This window comes from Desmodus rotundus, chromosome 11, assembly GCF_022682495.2.
Source record: "Desmodus rotundus isolate HL8 chromosome 11, HLdesRot8A.1, whole genome shotgun sequence".
Classification (NCBI taxonomy): domain Eukaryota; kingdom Metazoa; phylum Chordata; class Mammalia; order Chiroptera; family Phyllostomidae; genus Desmodus; species Desmodus rotundus.
Genome location: NC_071397.1, coordinates 74,301,083 through 74,310,256, shown reverse-complemented (window position 1 = coordinate 74,310,256; position 9,174 = coordinate 74,301,083).

Here is a 9,174-nt window from a genome sequence, read left to right as displayed (position 1 = left end):
CCCCCTAATACATCACCAGCGGATTTCATGTAACCCTCTTATGCCTTTTCTTTTGATTTATAATATATAAAATAGGGTGCTAAACCACCATTCTCCAGAGTATTTTCTCAACTCAGTGTTTTGCTTCCCAGCAATTGTCATCAGTTTGCCTCAAATCAACTCACAAAAATTCCCTACAGGTTTGAAAGTTTCTACGTTGACACTCCTACCGCTCACCGCATCAACTCAAGGAGCACACGGGGCAGGCAGAAAAAGGCAGTGGGTTAGATCTAACTACCAGGGATAATGTGACAGCAGCAGTTAGTGCTCATGGACTGTTCAGGCGCTCAGATACGTGTCCCAGCCTCCCCTGAGTTATCTGAGGCCCTGTGATGAGATCCCGCCAAACAGACTCTGTGCCAGAGTGACACATGGCACTTCTAGGCCAGGACAAGCAAGGACATTGTGCCTTCCTCAACTCCTTCCTCCTTTGCAACACTGACCTTGGAGACCCTGTGGTCCACTGGGATGGTTACCAGACAGAGGAGGACTCCATGGGAGCAAGAAACAAACTCTGTAACATTAAGCCACTGAGACTCCGGGACTTGCCTGTTGCACCCTAGTTATCAGCAGCCTCTGTGAACAGAAGGGAGGTAGCAGTTACATACAGCGTTACTTTATTTAAAGCCTCACAGCCATTCACTCTGACTTCTGTAACATGGGAATTTGGAAGTTTCCTTTAATAAGAGGGTAAAAAAACGAAAAAGTTGTTTCAAGGTGTCCTATATGTGTCTCCATAATGAATTTATTGACAACTTTTTTTCCTTATACAGAGCATTTAACTGGCATTTAGGACTTTTTTTAGGAATCCTGATTCCCTAAACAGAATGTTGTATTTACATTAAAATGATTTTTTGAGTTTTTAAGAACCTTTCTAAAATGTATTATTCTTGTTACCAGCCATTATTTTTCAAAAATTAAGAAAATTTTGATGGAACAATACCATGAAAGCCAATTATTTTTGTATACTTCAATAAGTGAAAAAACAAACTGAATGAGCACTAGCCTTAACACTTCTTCTGTCAGCGAGTCTCGAATATAATTCTTTAATTATTTGCTCTTTTTGTTGGCTGTTTCCCCCAAATGTCTGGTTCATGCAGGATCCAGTTAATTAAGGATTCTGCTTAATTTCCTACGTATCTAGGTCTCACTGACATTAGAAATAGAGAGGTCACTGTGGATGCCATCATCTCTATGACTGAGAAAAGTAGTATGTAAAAAGTTATTTCTTAAGAAAAAAGCATCAATGAGAGACGTTTGTCACTAATAGTGTAGAAAAACAGACTTGCCTCAGGGGCCTAATAGCAAAAAAATTAAGTTAACAACTTCCCCTCCTACAGTTTTTCCTACAGTTTTCCTCTCTATTGTAATGGCCTTCCTGGTAATTTTGTGTGTGTGTGTAGCTATTCAAAATACAGGGGTGGGCAAAAGTAGGTTTAAATTTGTTCATATGGAAAATAATACAAGGATTAATAAATAATAATACAAAAATAAACTCTGTGTTTCATGTGTACCTACTGTAAACCTACCATCTCCTACCCCTGTTTTTCAGCCTCTATGTTCCCAACCCCATTCCACAAAGTCTACCTTGATGAGACTAAATCTAGATATAATTTATTCATGCAACAACGAATGTGCTCCTATAGGAAAGAATGAAACCCATGCCCTGTGCCTGAAGAGCCTGCAGCCCAACAAAGCGCACGATAATGGGTGATTCCGGCGTAATAAATACTAAGTGCTATGCAGGCCACAGGCACAGGAGTCGTGCAGCAGGAGCATGGAAAAGGCCTTCCACAGGAAAAGATGCCTCAGCTTCATCCTCAGGGACAAGTTGGGTAAAAATGCAGAGTAAGAGCCTTCCAGGCAGAGAGCCCAGGCACAGAGGCAAGGAGGGCAGGGAGGTTCGGCTGCTTTAACTCAATGGAATCAGCCATGAAATGGCCAGGCCTCCATGTGGAGCCATGGCATCTTTTCAAAAGCCGCGATTTTACAACCAAGCCAGTTGTGCCTTATCTCTCAGAAGGGCAGTTCACAGGGTATTGCATGAATCTTCGGTTAGAAAACCCTGGCGCCCACAAATTCATTCCAGGAAGCTGCTACCCCTGCAAGGACTCTCAGGAAAGCCAAGAGGCCCAGCCAGAAGGCAGCTGTGACCTGCAAGGTGAGTTAATGGGCTCAGCAGTTAGCACGCAACTAATAAGAACGAAACAGGGCCTCAAACATGTGGGGTTTGGCAAGCTTCCTGTTGATCCCTGACTGAGAAGTGGACTCTTAGTCCAGCTGCACTGGGACCTGTCACCCCCAAGACAACACCTCTTAGACACCCTATTTTCCTGGCTATAGGTCAATAATATATTGTGATATGATGGGTGGCATTGGTTCATGTTCAGAGGCCCCTAGAAATAGAAAATCTCCACCCATGTTGTAAGCAAAGCAGATCCCACTCAGACAGGAACCATGAAACACATAGCAGATGTTATTCGGTATATCACAGTTGTTCTTAAAAGATGCTGAGAAGTATTCAGGTCACACAGCTGGTTAGCGTGGAGCTAGGACTGGAATTTGGGCTCTCAAAGTTTGGTGCCTGCCCCAGTAGCATCAGTATCACCTTAGAACTTGTCAGTGGCGCAAATTTCAGGCCCCATCCAAGACCTACTGAGTCAGAAACTCTAGCCTGGGGCCCAGAAATCTGTGTCGGGGAACCCTCGCTAATGGTTCTCACACATGCTGAAGTCTGGGAATGACTGAGATGCCCTGACATGCAGAAAACCCTAGCTGAGATTTTACTTTTCTAGCTGTGGCCATTACATTCTGAGCCCATTCTGATGCTACATCTTAACACCAAAGGCCAATTATAATGTGGCTTAAAATCCCATATTCTTTTCCCTGGCTTTTTGAAGAGTCCATTTTAGCTTCCCTCACTGATCAGTATGCCAGCTTTTATTCTTAGAACCAGGCCTGCATTGAATTATCTGCAAAGATCTCAGAGATCTCTAACATCCCACCAACACATGGGAAAATAAACCATGAACAATGTGTCAATTTTTTTTCTTTGCTTCTCTGTGATTGAGTTACTGAAAACAGTTCATAGCTATTGCAATTCTGAGCTCTGTGGACTTACATGTTTAGTAGTAAAAATGCCATCAACTCAAAGCAATTTAGTAAAGGAAAATAGGAATTCAAGTTATCCCATGAATGCCAATGGCCCAAGTGGCTTATGATTAAAACATAACGTCTACTTTTCATCATTTTTACAGCTAATTAGGAAGATTCATCAGCATCCAGAAGAAGCCCCACAGAGGAAACGGGCTGCACACAATGATTGATGATAACCAGTTTCTACTTAGAGTGGAAAACTACCGTGCTCCAGACACTCGTGTGTGGCAATGAGGGTGACTGTCGCTTCGGAGGGCGAAGAACTGATCAGAGCTGAGAGCACAATACGGCCACAAATGACACTCACTTGGCTACTTCTTCCACACATCCTTCCCCGACTTAAGGCCCATCAACTCCACAAAGCTGCCCTCACTGGCATTTTATTTCCTTCTCTTACAGTCCAATTTATTGCAAGGCGCAGTGTAGGGCTGAATTATCAAAGTGGTTGAAAGTCAGAGCAGCTTCCACTTAGCAGATGTGTGGTGTTGTGTGGTCACGCTCTTACTCTCTCTAAGCCTCAGCTTCCCCATCTGTAAAAGATGTGGTGGAATAACAGTACTAATACCACAGATCTGTTTTAAGAATTTAATGCGACACAACATACAAGACGCTTAGCACACTGTTTAGACAAATGTGCATAAATGGCGCTGTAATATTGTCCTTGTTGTTCAAATTTAGTTGATGTGTGATGGTGTCACCAATGAGGATGTCAGTTCCTGGAAAGGAACGAGTACTGGGGCTATGACTTCTACAGGAAAGAAGAGAGGAAAGGGAAAGGGAGGAAAGGAGAGAAAGTCATTCGAACCCTCCCACCAAGTGACTGCTTCCTGGAATTCTACCTTTACAGCTTCATTCCTTCACTTTAGGTTTCTGATCTCACGAATCTCTCTGGTTTTGCAAACATCTCTCCCACAGGATGAACACAAGATCTCAAAGTCATTTTTATTCAAATTTTGGAGAAAGACACCAAGTGAGACTACCAGGTATAGGAGGGGCACAAGAGGAAAGGGGTCTGTGCCACAACCCTTGCCTCTCCCAAAGCTCTCTGGGCCCCCGCCCCTAGCACCAAACTGTGAGCCACTATGGAAGCCAACATGTCTCTTGATTCTCATGTGGGAGTCCTAGAAAGAACACGAAAGTGCAAGTTTCTTCATTCTCTGATGGAAGGCACCTCTAGATCACTGTCCCCAGAGATTCGTCTCTCTTTCCTGATCAAGCTTCTATCCCAAGAACTCAGAAAAAGAAAGGGAGCACACGGCTACTACTTAATGTATCTTCTGTATATTTGGTTTTATTTGGATTCATGTGGTTCTGCTTTTGTAGGAGCCTCTCATTGCTCCAAACCCTCCCAGAGGAACTAACTGGGAAGTAGCTGTATCTTACCTTTTCAATTTGACTCTTCAAAATAAAGGTAAATTTGCCCTGAACAGTGTGGCTCAGTCGGTTGGGCATCATCCAGTACAGCAAAGGGTCACCAGTTTAATTCCTGAGCAGGGCACATGCCTGGGTTGTGGATTCTGTCCTTGGCTGGGGAGTATACAAGAGACAACCAATCAATGTTTCTCTACCTCTCTTTCTCCTTCCCTTCCCCACTCTCTAAAAAAATTAAAATTAAATAAATAAAAATAATTTTAACAGGGCATTTCTGACAAATATTTTTCTGTTTCAGTGAAAACTAACAAGAAACCTCCTTCATCCACAGAGAACAAAGGCATCACTATTGCTGACCTCTCCCCTTATGTCCACACTTAGAGCCTTCACAAACAGAAGAAAACCTGTTCCTTAGAAGTCTCCAATAACCAGAGGAGAGGGTGCCTCTGAGTGCTGGCAGGTCCCAGATGACAGGTTCCGGAGACAGAGAGCCCTGCTGGCAGCGCACATGGAGAGGTCCCCAGTGGGAAGCTGTTCGCAAAGGGGAATTAGGACAATTGCAGCTTCCTGGCTTGATGGCTGTCTCCAATTGCAGGGCTCAGAGAAGCATCCAAAGCAACTCACCCAGCAAGAACACCTAGGTGTAATTCAATGATGGCATTCTGTTGTGTTGAGAAGTTGCTTCACTTAAGAAAAGAAAACTAGGTAAAAACTAGAGAAACCCAAATGATCAATGTTTGGGGGGTGTTTTCAGAATTCCCCTAGAAACTGTAACGGTAAAATAAGACACAGCCAATACAAGTTGAGAGTTTTAGTGGTTACTCACAACTTCGTCTCTTTGGAGTCATGGATATTTCTGCTCAAAAGGAATTCCCTGTCTCTAACCACAATCTACCAAACCCCGGGCCTACTGCTGCTTTAGCGCCCTGCTTAACACTTGCAGCCTGGTCTTCCTGTGTGCTCAGCCAAGCACAGCCTTACAGGTCGGCAGGGCAAAGCCAGGGCAGGGAGGAAGGTAAGTCATGAGCATCTCCAATACTTGGCAGTGTTGGTGCTAGTAGAATCCCTTCACTCTTTCAGTCATTGCGGAAGCAGAATTATTGAATTTCGCTAGCCTCTACGTACACACCTTGATACCTGAAATTACAGCGACTCCAAATTCTCCCTCCCAAACCAGCAGAATCTTCTCCTACCTTAGAGTGCCCCTTTCGTGTGCTCAAGAATCTGTGGCTACGCTTACTCATCTCCTAAACACTCCCGGCCCTTCCCATAGGTCAGGAACTCAGATGGCCCTCCAGCCTGAACAGCTCCACAACTGCTGGCCTGAAGACTGATTCCTGCAGAAGCCAACGGCAGACCGCGGTCATGGCCATCACAACGGAAGTGCACCTGAGCTTGACAGACCCGGAGGACTGTAACTCACAAGAAGAAATTATTTTTCTGGGATTCACTTAGTAAAAAGGAGGGTAGGGGATGAAGAAATGAAGAAAGTCTTCTAGTCAAAATTCTAACAGATGTTTTTATAGTACTTGACAAGCTGATTTTAAAAATTATAGGGAAATGCTACGAGCTAAGAGTAGACAAGCTGCTTTTGAATTAAAATAGAAAAAGAAATAAACAGAAAAGGTAGGATGACTTGCTTTTCCAGATATCAAATATCATATCACATTCTAAAGTTACAGTGATTAAGGCAGTGTGGTATTGGCACAAACATATATAATTATTATACCAGTAGGATAAAAGGAAAAGACCTAAAACACACCCTTGGTTTATGCCAAAGGTGGCGCTGCACGGCAGTGGGGAAAACAATCCAGAACGATCTGTAAAAGCTGAAAATATGCACAACAACAGCATGACATAGCAAGTCAACTCCACGGTATAAACCCAACAAAACGCATGTACGTGTTCATCAGGAAACATAAAAGAATGTTCACAGCAGCATTATTCATAAAGGCCAAAAACACGGTAAATAACCTAAACATCCATCATCGCTAGAACTGATAAATACTGTAAGCTATAGTGTATGCACAGAGCAAAGGACACAAAGTCCAGCTGGATATGACAAGATAGATGAGCCTTACAAAAATGTTGAGCAAAAGAAGCTAAATAAACCATGATGTTTAAAGATGCACTCGTTGGTGGTAAACCTGTGAGGTAAGCCATGCAGTAGTCACCTGAAAGTCAGATACAAATTACACCGAGCAGGTACCCAGGCAACTGTGCTGGGGAGGTGGTCGGCAGAGGGCTTCTTGTTCTGGCAATATGCTGTTTCCTAAGTGATGGTTCCATGAGTGTTTACTTGGTGATAATTTATTGAGCAATGTACTTAATGTTTTATGCATTTTACTGTGTATATTTTACAAAGCAATATTTTTCTTTAATTTAAAAAAAGTAAAGTTGTGAAGGGAGCTGCTCAGATTCCCCAAACATTACAGCCATTCAGTGATGCGCCCTTGTTTTCACCTTGGCCAGTGGAGCACATATCCTGGCTATCCAGGCAGAGGGCACGTCACCAAGCCTCACCCCTGCCACGCCATCTGCCTCCCCTCTGCCCTAGGTTCAGGGCAGAGCTGACAACTCACCTATGGCTTCCAGCATCCAGGGAAGAGAAGCAAGTGTCCTAACAGCAGGCTTATACGCCGTCCACAAAGGGTCCTGCCCTACCAGCCTGGACCTGTGATTCACTCGGAAAGACTGGGGAGGACAAGTTCTGGGCCCTGGGCACCCCTTCCTCACCATGCCCCAGGGGCAGGGGCCGGCATTGGTTCTAGCCTGCAGAGTGTGTTTCTTCCAAAGGGCTTCCCTGCTCACCTTCTTTCACAGTTTGGCCTTGATCATGGCTTCCTGGAGCCATCAAACTCGGGAAGGGGTCTGAATCCCAGTCCATTTCCCAAGGAGTCTCTGCTCCCAGGTCAATGTGAATGATTGTGCCAGCACAAGGGATCTCCCGAACTCTGCCCAGCAGCATCTGAGCTCCACCTGTCCAGAGTCCAAGCATCTGTCTCAGCATCTACCCCTTAACCCCCATGATAAGCTTATGAATTAGGTACTGTCGTCCCCACTGTATATAAAAGAAACAATTTCAGAGAAATAGTACAATTTGCCCATGACTGCATAGCTAAAGAATAAGAATATGATTTCAATTATTAAGGATTATCTATTGAGTACTTACTATGTGTCAGACATTGTTCTTTCTGTGTGTGAATTTTACAGTCCTCACAATAGCCCTATGAGATGGGTACGATCATTATTCCCATTTCACAGTTAAGAACATCGAGGCCCAGAGAGAACTAAGCATTTTGGTCAAGGGGTTATAATTAGTAAATGACGGCACCAGGAATTGAACCAGACTTGCCTAACCACAGTTTAGCCAGCAGAGGCCCCTCGCCCCCCTGGGGGATCAGCCTTCATTTCTAAAGTAAAAGCAGGTTCTCCTCTAGTATCAAGTCATTAAAGCTAATTACCACGTTTAAGTCACCCTGGTCTGTACCAAAGGCACTGAACAAACAAAACAAGGTTGTTAAATGAAAATTAAGAGATGGAACCTATACCACTGGGCCTCCTAACTTACATGATTTTTTGGTCTGCATAAACCATATTTCTGACCTAGTATTTGCTCTCAAAATTGTCAGTTTATTAAATACACAGTTTCAAAAGATTGCTTCTATTCTTTGATTGCAACTTTTATTGTATCTTGGAGGCAAATTATTTTTTCCTTATGAGTCTGCCATTCCAGATGCAGAATGCAAGTCAGTAGGGAAATGAGATCTAACAGTTGCTGCTTTGATTTCCCCTACACAATCTCAAGCCAGCAGCCCACGGCTTTGGGTTCCTCTGGCAATAGCTTACTAAGGTATTCTACTTTGTATTTTGAGAAGAGAAAGTATTAATCTTTTGGAACTGTTTAAATGTTCTTAAAAACAGTCCACAGAGTTCTGGTTTCATCCTGGACGTCAGCACACAGGCAGATTTTTAGAGACACCCTGGGCTGCCCTCAGACACAGCGGGGGTCAAGGGTGCCAAATTGTTGCATGGTCCCTCCAATGCAGGAGGTCGCCTCATCCTTCAGACTCACCGCCACCCTCTCCTGCCCCTTGCTCCATGAGAAGAAGCTGCCACTTCTCCCAAAGTATCCTCTCCATCTATTTCATTTGAATTCACTGGGTGATGGGGACCAGCTGTGGCATCTTCAGGAATATTCTATCAAATAATATTAGATGAAACAGCTATGTCATTGGGCAGTGTCCCTCAATCCCTCTTCAGCCCTTCTCCATAGGTTCTGAGCTAGCATCCCACCTCTGCTAGATCTCTGACCTCAGAACCCCTGAGACATTCAGGCCCTAGATCCAGAAAGCTCAGGTCCTCCCAGCTTTCTGCCCTGGGCTGTGAAAGCTTTTGCTCACCAGTTGTTTATTTTTCCTTGCCTTGGGATTTTCCTTGCCTTGGAGTGATTTCCATCATCATTAAGAATGACAACTTCTGTGTAGAGACACATGCCACTCAAAGTGTGGCCTGGGCCAGCAGCACCTAGCCCCGCCTCCCAGGAAGCAGGAAGGGAGCACAGACTCCCAGGCCTCATCCTAGCCCCGCTGCACTTTCCCAGGATCC